A 12,693-nucleotide genomic window follows, 5' to 3' on the forward strand; every position below is an offset into this window, starting at 1 on the left:
ATTTATGAAACCACTCTTCAAAGCAGAGCAGTATTTAACATTTTCTTCTGTTCCTTCTGCTCAAAATGACCATCTGGCAACAGACTTTTTGGAATGGAGCCTTTTCTCTGGTTTCTGTTTGGGGACAATCTGTGCCAACTTCCAGCAGTTCATGTGCTTTAGGGATGCAGAATATAGTTCTCTTCTGAAACATACGTGGGCTTGAAGTCAAATTCAGATACTGAAAAGATCTGGTGTGAAGCAAGCTGTGGGTTACAATACAGCTTTCTCTATGTGCAGGCAATATGTCAAACTAAAAAGATTTGCATCCGTTTCCACGCAGTCTCAGTCTAAGTGGTAAATTCTGTATATTATCGACAGTTACTTTACTTGCCCTAAACTAACCCCATCAAACCTGTCTGAAGTTTCATTTAAAACTTCTAGGAACTTTCATTTGAAACTGTAGGATACAAGATCCTTCTCAGATATAGTGGGAACAATTATGCTCAATTAACTTTTCTTTAAAAAAAAACAAAACAAATTCAAACTGCAAGAAGCTACGAGGTCTCAGGGGCAAAACCTCCCATTTCAGGAGGACGTGGGAGTCTGGGAAGACAGCGTAGACTATCCCTAAAGGAAAAACAATTCTCCCTGTGCATCAGCCTGTGTTGGTTTTAGAAGCAACATCTGAAACTTTTAAGAACTCGAGTGCAATGCATATGCTCAGCCGTCACTGCATACACAGGGCCTTGGAGATACAGACAGACAAAAAAAGGTCTCATCTAATGACCTGCACTGCCTCTGTAACTCTCTGGTCCCAATTCCGCCTGGTCTATGGGCAGAAAATAGAAAATAGTAGTAAATGAAATCTAAGACCCTGCTTGGAAACTCGCAGGCCAAGTTTCTGATCTTTTTTCCAAATGTCCCAGCGCACTGGTGACAGAGCTTTGAAACCTGGCCATGTCCATCTGAGGGGACACAGGAACAGGCAAGGAGCTGCACAGCCAAGGCTGGGAGAGGGCACCAGCGGGGAGCTGGGCTCTCCAGGACGAGGGTCATCGGAGGATTAAGCAGAGGACAGGGCATGTGGCTCCCCGGGGAATGCCACCAGCCTCCTGTTATTTCTCAGGAAAGTCTCCAGGAAACTATCACTATCACTTTTTTGTTAAAGGTCTCATCGTTCTGGGTCTAAATTTGGGAGGACAGTCTTAGAGTATGTTATAAATGGATTACAAATATCTTGACTTTTATTGTTTGGAGATAAAATGTGGCTAAACAGTATTTCCAAGGAAAGAGATTAGTGTCTAAGTAGCGGAAAAGACAGAGGCAGTTCACCTTTGCAAACAGAATGAAATGCAAAAATAAACATCAAAACCCAGGAGAAATTCATTACTTTTTAAAATTCCTTTCAGCTATAACAGTCCCAGCTTTTATTTCCATTTATTAGAACTACTAAAGTAGGACGCCCGAGGAAAAATTCTAAAATCATCAAATCATGGTCCTTCTTTTCCAACAGCCCAGAAAGCAGCCCACAATTTTCACTGAAGTTTTTACCTATGCTTCATCTTTCCTGTTAGGAAATGACCACTTTAGAAGCCAGCCTAAAATAAAAAATATATGTCTGCCAATAAACCTGAAAATAATATTGCAAAGTATTTGCATTGGTATTTTGTGGGTTTGGGTTTTTTTTAGTAAAAGCTGTTACAACAGGTTACAGCCCAGTCAGGACCGTGCTGGTTGTGCAAGTGCTGCACAAACATACACGAAAAGACAGATCGTGCTCCAAGGACCTTCCCACCAACAGCAAGGAGATGGACAGGGTCTTATCACCATTTTGCAGGTGAAGCAGTGTCTGATTTGGATCCCCCCAGCGAAGTGCCCACTTAACTGGTACAATTAGGAAGGCTCTAAGTTCAGGAGAGGCGCTGGGAGCAGCACCGCGGAGCTGTCGGAGCTGTGCCATGGAAAACCAGTCCTATTGCCTAAATCAGACCCCTCCATCAGCTGATTTTGGCCTAGGCCAAGCCTGCAGAAGACCGAGGAGCAGAACTAGATATCCTGAGAGCCATTCCAGGGTTTAAAATATAAGCTGAGCTTTCCTTGTGATGAGAGAGAGGAAAATTTCATGTCATTTTTAGTAACCCTGGAGGATTTTTTGAAATGGCTTTTGCTACGTGGTGAGGTGACACCTCCACCTTCCATATCCTCCTGTTTGTGGTAGGTCTGTCAGGGCTTTGTATTTGCTAGCAGCCAACTGAGCAAGCTGCATCCAGCAGATAGGTGTGTTTCTCAGCGTAGGGGCATTATGCTGTGAGAATATAGTAGCTCTATTGAGATAACAACAGCATCGAAAGCACATGGCTCTCAAATACGGGACAGCCACTCAATCTACTCTAACCAGCTAATGTCACTGGTGAAGTGGAACAAGTAAACAGTCTCCTGACCGACTCACCTTCGAAGGGTTGTATATTTTCATGGTCAATCTTTCTCCCTGATTTCTATTTTGCCTTCTGGAAAAGTCATTAAAGTTTTAAATATCTCCATTCACACAAGACCCACCTAAATTCCTGTGCACCTATATTCCTGCATATGTATATGTGCCTGGCTCCTAGACCCAGCCATGGAGGAAATAAGGCGCTGAGTTGGCTTTTCGACCACTTCTCAAATCCTTGCTGCTGCCTATGGTTGCAGACATGACTGCCTCCTGCCAAATAGTAAATAAAGGCTACTCCCCACTCTGAAATTAATAGCAGCTTGTTTTACCTCCCTGCCAGACAGGCTGTAATCTAATCACACACGCTGTGGCTTTACCCAGCAATCGCTCTTTCCCTTCTACTGTCACATCGCATCGCATCAGGGATTCCTCGGCACCCACCGTAGGTGCATTGGGATGGGTGTGCTTCTCTGCAGCACATCCTGAGGCAGCCTTCCTTGTGCAAATCTACAGAGGCCAAAATAAGAGGAGGATGTGTGCTGGGGGTGCTGGATCACACATGTTAACACGGGGTTACCCAACAGCAAAGCCAAGGAATGTTTTTTGTCAGGGAACCCTGATACACAGTTTTCGTTTCTCCCAAGCGAGCAATAGCTCTAGCCCAGCAGTGGCTGTTGAACAGGAACACGTGGTGTTTGGCTGTTCGCAGCACGCAGACCTCTCCACTGTGGGTGCACGCTGCTTACAGGGGACTCCTGCTAATAAAACTCACAGCTATTTTTAGCATATACAAAAGCCAAATGGTAGAGGTAAGGAACTACAGCAAGGCATTCATATCAAACAGATAGGGAAAGACTGACTGAATACGATGTTTCAGGCTGAAAAGAAAGGAAATAAAGAAGACTGGGGAGAGCAGAAGAGAAGGGATGGACCTGGAGCTTGTGGAAAGGTTAGCTAGCTGTGCTATTTTGGTTCAATTTATTTGGGAGAAGACAAGTAATAAAATTAGCTTATCCAGCCAACAAGCTGGAAGGAAGTCCTGGATGAACATCCAGGAGGTGTAGGCCAGTGCTTGTTTGTGGGTGTCCCTGATGTCGCATGAACTGCACCACTTCTCCAGGAGATGTAGAAGCAGCCAAGTCTGATGGCAAGCAGTCAGTATCCAGAGCAAGATCTACTGCAGGCTTTGCTCTCAGATGAGCAGGCACACTCATATCTAGATGCATCCTAGACTTGGACATACGGGCACATGGGCATGAAGGGCTAACCAGTGCCAAGGTCGGTTCCTCAAAGTGCTTTGACAGAGGAGCGGGGCAGGCAATGATAGAGGTAATTCCCCTCAGGACCTTCACAGTCCTATAATTTCCTAGATTGTTGTATACGTGCTCAAAAAGAAAACAAAAAGCAGTACCTGTACCCTAACTCCCCCTAAACCACCCTGCAGGGAATACGCTCCAAGCGTTGGTGCCCTCCATAGAAACCAGTTAACCAGCCCTTCCTCTGACATCCCTCATCTCACTGTGGATCTTACCCAGCACTAACATTTTGCCCTTCTGCTCAGACCACCTCTCTAATTATTTTTGTTCTGGCATCACTGTTAACCTTTTTGATCCACTAAATCCAAAGCAGTGTGGTGGAGAAGACAAATAAGGGAAACTAATGGACCTCCCTTCCTTGGAGAACCTGCCCAGGCTGCATTTCACCTGATTAAAACAGTGTAAGTCCCTCTCCCATGTACATGGACACAGAGCGCATTACCTGCTGAAATCAGGCAGGAGCACAAGATGCTGCTCTGCATTAAAAGAGGAGAGAAGCTTGGAGTTTGCTTCGTAGACAGCTGTCAGCTCCTTGGACCTGCCAGCTGTGCTTTGACCACAGCCAGACTACAATCTACTGGCCGTGTCAAATGTCCCATTTCCCCAAGTCTGCAGAGCTCAGAGAAAAGAGGATCCAGACAGTGCTTTATCTTGGTGACAACTTTCTTTTCTGAAATCAGTTGGGAACAACATGTTCAGCTATTGCCAGAAAAGATCACCAACAGCTATTGGCATCATCAGTCCTCGGTTACGTGGTTTCCCAAGTGGCACAAGGGATGACAGATTCATATTAATTCCAGTCAGCAAATGGATTATAAATACTCCTCCAGCCAGTTGCCACCTGATAGGGCTGTCCTTGAGTCCTCCAATTGTGGAAGGGAGTTGTCAACTCTAAATTTACCCACCAGCACATATTGTATAAAACACACTACTCTGTGATCCTTGGTAGACACTTGTGCTGTAGCCCAACATGGATTGGACCAGAAACTGATAGTTCCATCAACCAGACAGACATCTCACTATCGCTTATCTCAAGACTTCGATGGCAGAAAGGAGAGAGGGATGGGTTTGACAGGATGCGTTTGTGTATTGGTCATGCAATCGCCATAGCAGTCCCATCAAGTTGTAAAAGTGATCAAAAGCTAGGCCCACCTAACACCTTTCTGATGAGGTAACAGCTTCTGTTCCTAATGATAGCCCTTCCCATCAGAAAAATGTACCACGATGACTGATAGAAGTAAACACAACTCCAAGGATGGGGTGTCCAAAACCAGACAGAGCTGATACAAAGCAGACTGAGACAGTGTTCCCTGCAAAAAGCAGTAGGCAGGATGCTAAAAGTTTGTACAAAGGGATTATTCACTTGAAGAAATGTAATTAGACAGATTTAACTTTTACAAAATGGTAAACAGAAAGAAAGCAAGCTTTTTTCTAGCTTTAGAACAGTCCTAGTGTCTGCAAGTTGGGCAGATGCTCACGCCAGTGGCACCTGTCTGCAGTAGATTTCCTCACACAAAAAAAAAGGGATCTGCCTGCGCAGGAGGACAGTTTGTAAATGATCAGTTCAGGGCACTTACCTAAAGTAAGCCCATTTTTTTGCCCGTTGCTTGTTCATGCACAAAAGCTTTCCAAGCTCATCAGCTGGAGACAGCATCTCATCCCTGTTGCTGGATGGCCACAGATAAAATCTGCCCTCAGTTAGACAAAGACACGGGAGTTACATGGCTGTTGGGGGCTGCATGACATTTTGCTCTGCTTTGGGCTTTTTCTGATTTCATGCCCCAGGTTATTCTCTAGTGGTGCTCTTCAGCGCTGCTGAGGACACCCAGCCTCTCTGGCAGCAGCAGGAGCCTTCTGCTCACCATCTGCACCCATAGCCTGGGCACTCCCCTTCCCCCAAACCCTGCAAGCCCTGGGGGCTCCCAGGCAGGGCTACAGGTCCCACAAGATGGCACTCGGCCACAGAGTGAGGGACAGCAGCCCAACAACCCAGTGCCCACTTCTGGACAGAGCAGGCTCTCCCACCTAATGGGGATTTGCCCCACATTTCCATAATTTTCACCTGCTGAGCACTTTTTAGCAGTTGAGCCAAACCGGTACCCACCCACTTTTCAGAAAACCTCAGGGGAGAGCAAAGCTGGAAAATGACGCATCGCAAAAATCCTGGGGATCTTTGCTTTGAGAAACTGTAGCACACCTCTGCATTTAGAAGAAGATTGGACTTTGTGCCTTTCTACCGGGAACAGTCATTTTTGTCATCTACATGAGAATTGCCCTAAACGTAGCCAAGTTATACACCCTGCTAAACAGCAGTTTCTCTGTGCTTTCCACATACTTGGAAGATTGTAGCACCTTTTAACTTCAAAAATACTGTAAACTCACACTGTAGCTATCTCACATAGGATACCCCAAATCAATTAATGCTTTTAACCTCAAACTCTGCACCTTAAATTCTTGAGGCAGTAGGGGTAAAGCTCGTGGATTATTTCCTCCCAACATATGGGATAGGCAAAGGTGGAACCACTCGCACCTTCAAAGCACCCGGACACGAAAGAGGAGCTGAAAAGTTCCGTGTCTGTAGTTTAGCAGCTTGCTGTGGAACAAGGCCTGGAGCTCAATAGGAGGGAGAAAACTAAATATTGAATGGCTGCTTGTTGCACAAGCACTCTGCATCCTGTGCGCTTCGTGAGACAGAGGCTCTAGGAAAAAAGCAAAGCTGAATTAAAACCAAAAGCCCAATGGGGAATGTACACAACGGAGAGTCACATCCTGAGTCCCGAGTGCCTGACTTTGCAGCTCGCACGCTGTCCCTTTCACCTCATTTTTGCTCATGTGTTTTGAATATAAAAAGTAGTTGGGAGTGACTCCAGTCGTACAACAAGCTTTTTCAAAATGCAGATTTACTCCAAGGCTGGTGGAGCTTATCATGAAAAAGTACACAGCGCCAACGCCATTTACTCACATCAAAATGTAGAGTAGAAATCAGTATTGCAGGACATTTTATCCTACTGGAACTTTAATCCATCTAATGCTAACAAGTCACTCGAATAAATGTGGTGGGAATGAGAACAGGAGAGAGTCAACCAAGCAAATGGATCTACTCTGTTTCCGTTAGATCTCCACCATGGAGTCACACCAGCAGTGACGAGTCCATCACCTCCCCCTGCATGACACCTAACGTCTCAGCACTAACACAGTCAAGGATCAGTCTAGCAAAGGTTTCACATCCCTGATGAAATCTAAGTTCCCAAGACAGGAGATAAACGGTCATTTTCCGCTCTGTTTTGCCACAACTTCCATCACCTTTAAGTGCAGAGCGCTGCCTGAATGTGAACTACTGGATCAGATTCATATTTTGTAAATATTATTGTTATTTTATGAACTTTAGCATCGATGAGAGCAAAGGTAGAGAGGCTGGAATATGACAGAATGGTTTTGAGCTTGGCTGTTATTTGTCCATTTTTTAAAAAGTAGGGAGGGAGAAGGAAAAGGATAGTTTAGAATTGTGGTTAAACACATTTTTTCTCTAGAGGCATTTAGGTTTTTGCCTTTGCTTTGTTTATTCTTCTTTGGGACTAAGTAAAGTCATATTTTTAAACATAGGACATCCCCCTTTTCCTTTTTAAATACTGAAATTCTAAGAGTCACCCTAGACAGGGCTCATGCTGCTCTGACTGCCTGAAGCCAAATGCATCTTTCAGAGTGTTTTCTTGTGGCCTAAGAAAGTATTTATTTTTTCAAGTCATTCCACTTGGATGTACCTTTATTCACTTTCCAGGAGGGGTTCAGTTTCATGACTTTTTTCTTTTAAATCACAATATGTAACAGAGTTCCTGTTTTGGGCCTTAGTTCTGTTATGATACTTCAAGCACATGAGTGATCCTTGTAATTCAGATATTTAAAATTTGACCAGCACTTTAGGATCTTACTGAATCATTGCTTATGTATTTCCTTATTTCTCTTTTGGGAGTTTACTGTCTTTTTACTTTTCTTAAAAATGGATGCATAATCCAGCACCGATACACACAAAATCAAGGGCACATTTTTACCAAAGCGTGTTTTGACAGCACGAGCTGTGAAGATCAGGGCCCTGGCTGAAAGCACAGATGTACCCCTCCTCTCCGGGATGGACTCTGCCAAACAGAAGGGTTAGAAGCTGTAGGGCAGCTAATCCTGAACTACACTTATGGGGGTAGTGGAGGAAACAACTTCTGCTGGACACAGTGAAGGGAAAAAGCCTCAGAAAATACTTCGAGATAGAGATTTCCAGCTCCCCAGCCTGGCTGTGCCTAAAACGTGTTTCCAAACCTGAGGAGCCGCAGTGAGGATCCTGGAGGTTTCAGTCCCCCTTGTGCAGACAGTGTCGAGTATCTCTCAGCTGGAGCTGGAGGTCGGGAGTGCGTCGCCCAAGCGAGTGCCCCGGGCACAGAGGGGCTGCGCTGGGGCAGCTGGAGGTTTGGAGCAGAGAAGGCATTTGGGAAGAAGCAATGCAGAGCCTGACAGCTTGGAGACAGCCAGATGTTTTCATCATTATGGAAAAAATCTGTTGGTGCCTCTTTGCCCAGAGAAACACTGGAGGAGGAAATATCCTCTTGAGCTCTGACCAGGGCTGCATATTAAAACTGCCACAGGCCAGGGTCAAAAAACAACAGAAATGGCAGGAAGGGACCTTTTCTGACTCCGACTCTAACCTTCAATGCAAAGGTGCCCCAAAAGGATGCACTACCTCCCTAGGGATCTCTTCCCAAATCACTGCCTCAGAGAGCTAGAAAGACAGGACCTGAAAGATGGGCCCAAGTGATGTTTCTCCAGCAGACACACACCCACCCACCCCAGTGCTCCCTTGTCCCTCCAGCTGCAGCAGGTGCTGCCCTGGGGACACATCAGCCTGGAGCTGCATGGCTCTGAGACACACAGCCCTGGGGTTGCAAGGAGACTGCGCACAGCAGTAATGCAACCAGGGGCTGGGGACCCCGGTCCCGGCTCACAAAACCAGCATTGAAGGAAGCCGGGTCCCTTCTGGCCCCAGACAACCCTGCCCCCCCCAGGCCCTGGGCTCAGAGGTATAACCAAGACCAGGAGACACCTTAGGGCGAGACCCAGGGCCGGGTTTTCCAGCCACACGGGGTAACAGGTTCCAGGTTTTCCTTCCTCTCCCCGTATTCCCTGCAGGCTCCGGTACTCCTCTCAGTTGGAACATCCCGACAGGCTGCAGGACGCCAGGATCCGGCCAGCCCCGTCCCTTGGGACCCCCCGGAGCTTCCCCCGGGCAGCTCCTCGGGATTCATCCGTCCCCACGGATCTCCCCTTCCCAAAAGCAGCGCGGCCCCGTCCCCCGCCGGCTCCTCTCACTAATTTTAGCTTTCAGGCACGAAAGATACAGTGCAATTAAAAACCAAAAGTAAACCCTGAGGACTGACGGGGAGAAAGGCGTGGAAAGCGGTAAAAAAAACGCCAACAGCCGAACCCAAACCCCTCCAATTTCTGTACGAAATCAACCCTACCCGTGAAATAAAAGGGCGTTTAACGTTTCATGCATTTCACTCGGCTTTTTTTGTTGTTTAATTGGCAAGTAGAAAAGGCGGGCGGCGTCTGGGCTTGGGAACGGCCGGGAAATCGCGCAGACCCGGCAGGGAGGAAGGCAGGCACCGAGGCACCGCGCGGAACGCTCGCTCCTTTCCTCCCTTTCTTCTTTTTACAGTATTGCTGGGGCTCCAAGAAAAGAAAAAAAAATGAAAAAAAAAAAGCTACCATTTAAATGTTGCTTTTTACTTCTACCGCTGAAAAACAGGATGATAATGAATGCAGGAATTGGGGAAAAAATGCAGACCTCGTTTTATTCCTTTGAAATTTAAAAAGATACTTGTGAAGGTATCCGAAACTTGAAAATTTTACCCAGGATAAAAGAGAACAAAAAAAAAAAGAATAAAAAACTAGAACCTTTACAAGATTTTCGTTTCTTTCCATCCTTTTCTTCTTGACACACACTTGAAATATATCGCATTTTATGTTCGGTAAATTGTATATTCATCAGGCTGACGAAAACACTTTCCCGCGCATATATTTGCCGGTTTTTCGCTATCATATATTTTATTTTTGCACGGCTTTCTTCCCAACCGTTTTTCTCTCTGCGATACAAACCGCGGGAGCGCTCGGAGCTTTAGTTTCACGAATAAGATGCAAAAACGGGACCCTTCGGAGAAACAAACCCATTCCCCGCCAGACAGCCACAAAACCGAACGGACAATTGCCCCCCTTCGGAAGAAACAACGGCTCAAAGGCCTGATCCTGCTCCCGGGGATGAACCTCCTGGGAGCCCCGGGGGGCTGCAGCGCCCCGGCCGCCCCCCGGCTCCGGGCTGTGCGGAGCCCGTTTTCCCGGCGCCTCCGTTTGCAGAATTGCGGGGTGGAAAAGGAGGAACCGTCTGCGCCAAACCCGCGCGTCTCGGGGCAAAAATGAAAACGGGTCGAAGGGTAGAGGGGTTATTTCCCTTCTTTTTGTTTGTTTGATTGCTTTTTTGTTGAGTTTAGGGGTTTTTTTGTTCGTTTAGGTTGTTTTTTGTTGTTGTTTATTTGTTTTGGGGTTTCTTTTGGGGTGGTGGTGGTGTATTTTTTTATTTATTTATTTAATATTACCTGGAAGCACTCCCGCCAGGAGTGGCAGCCCCCCCGGGGGCGTGAGGGGGGGATTTTGCAGGAGAGGAGTGAGACCCGTCCCGTGCCTCCCCCGGGGCAGCCCAGCTGCACGGCGGCAAGTGCGGGAAAAGAAACGGGGCCGTCTCGGGAAGCCGCCATCCCAATGCAGGGGGACAAAGAGGAAAGGCAGAGCCACCCACCCCTCAAAGGGCCCGCGGGGGCAGCTCGGCGGGGACAGGGACACATACACAACCCCTCCTCCCGGGGCTTGCCCTTTGGGCAGCCGATTTCATGCCTCTCCGGTTGTGGGTCACAGGCTGGGCCCTCGCCGGAGCAGAGGGGACATCGCCGGGAGACGCCGGAGCATCAGGACTCTGTAACTCTACTCGCCCGGGTTCATCCTCCCGCCCGTCTCGGCGGAGCTGATCCCTTCGGGAAGGGGGTCTCCTGCAGGCTCCGGGCTGGATCCCGCTGCAGAGAGCCCCGGGGGGAACCCACAACCCCCCGGCGAGGCTGAGAGCCGGCACCTCCGGGCAGGGCGGTGGCTGGGAACGCCGCCGGTCCCTCATCTCCGGCGGAGGGCGGGCGGGAAATCACTTTTAGACAAATAAAGCCCAAACACCGTCTCATGTTAAATACGGCTCCCCCTCTCCGGGCTACGCGGCCAAGGGCAGACCCGGATCCTGGAGGAGCAGGGCGGGGGGGGGTGGTGTCGGACAGGGCCCCGCTGCCCCGGCCCTGCCCCGGCGCGGCCCCCCCGGGCTCCCGGGGAGCGCAAAGCGCGCATGGTGACATCGCAAGACGGATCGGATTTGCACGGCCAGCAGGAAGTATCCGAGAAGTCAGACCTTTATCTCCTCTGGAAAACATCGTGCGGACAGACAAGCTGCAAACACCCTGAAATCCTTGCGGCGGTTTCAGGCTTCCCAGCCAAGCGCTGCTCCCATTCCCACTGGAGCCGCTGGGAAGCTTTTTGCCCGGGGGGGTAGATCGGGACAAAGCTCCGAGGGAGAGGACAGGGCAGCCCCGCCGCATTTCGAGCTTTGTCCTCCGAAACAGCCCACGCCTCATAGTGCCTGGAAGGTATTTCGTTTTTAAAACACTTTTCTTGACCACCACTAGACACCGGTGCGTCCTGGCTACTGGACGCGTGTGTCAAACCGTTGTAGCATTTGCTAAACGTGAAAGTCTCTTCGGTCGTTTAATTTTCCCGTCCCTAAAATAACCGTATTGCTTCTGCCCTGCGTGAGTTCCTCTTGGAAACGTAACGAACAAGCGCTTCTGTAATTAACGGGACGCGTTACAAAGCTTTTACTCGAGCTTAGTAAAACGGCGGGTCCCGCAGCCAGCATTAATAACGCGACGGCTGCAGTAACGCCCGGGTGCTGGGAGAGGGGCACTGGGAAGGACGACGAAATCCCAGATCGCGCTCTTTTCACCAGCGAACCCAGCACAGATACAGGCAGAAAAAAGTTATAGGCAGGGTAAAAGTAAAGCTTTTGATCTATCTGACCGGCTCCCAGCTCCCGCTTCAGCCGCGGGGGGAGAAACCCACCTCCAGTACCCGAGGTGCAAGAGGCATCTTAATTGTCAGATTCCAGGCACAGAGCCCAGGGCAGGAGGGGAAAATCCACGGTGGCATTTGCTATCCAAACCCCCCCTGACCAGGCCACCCCGCCCGTGTCACCGACGGAGGCGGAAAGCGGCGACCGAGCCATCTCCGGTGCGCGCCTCCCGGGCCCTGCCTGAAAAGCGGAGGCGGGGGGGTACGCAAAACCGAAACGACCCGGCACAGTTTTATTACGGGGTTTGTATAAATTGTCCTGAAATAAAGGGAAGACACTTGGGTGCTTTCTGGACGCTGCATTTGCGTGCTGTGCCCTGGCATCAGCGCTCTCCGTCCAGTTTGCACGGATGGAAAGGGCCCGATGCTCTCCTAAGTGCCCGGCAGGGATGGGTTGGGATGCGGCAGCGGCGGGCAGGGGCCCCGGAGGCCGAGCAGCGGCAGCGGGGATGGTAGCGGAGCCGCCTTGCACCTGCCCCGCCGACGGATAGCGGGGCTGTCCCGGAGGAGCCCCCCGCCCCCGGCTTCCGCAGCAGCAGTCCCGAGCACCGGGCAGAGGGGAGGTCCCTCGCCCCAGGCCCCTTCACGTCGAGGTCAAAATTATCTTTTTCTTGCGCAATGCCCAAGGATAGGGAGGCCAGGGCCGCGGAGAGGGGCTGCTCTCCCCGCCAGCGGCCCCGGCGCCGGGAGCAGAGCGGGGCGGCCGGGAAAGGCGTGCTTCATTAGAGCTCGAAAGCGGAAAAAATAAAGGCGGGGGGAGGGAAG

The sequence above is a fragment of the Rissa tridactyla genome, chromosome 11 (genome assembly GCF_028500815.1).
Source record: "Rissa tridactyla isolate bRisTri1 chromosome 11, bRisTri1.patW.cur.20221130, whole genome shotgun sequence".
In the NCBI taxonomy this organism is placed as follows: Eukaryota; Metazoa; Chordata; class Aves; order Charadriiformes; family Laridae; genus Rissa; species Rissa tridactyla.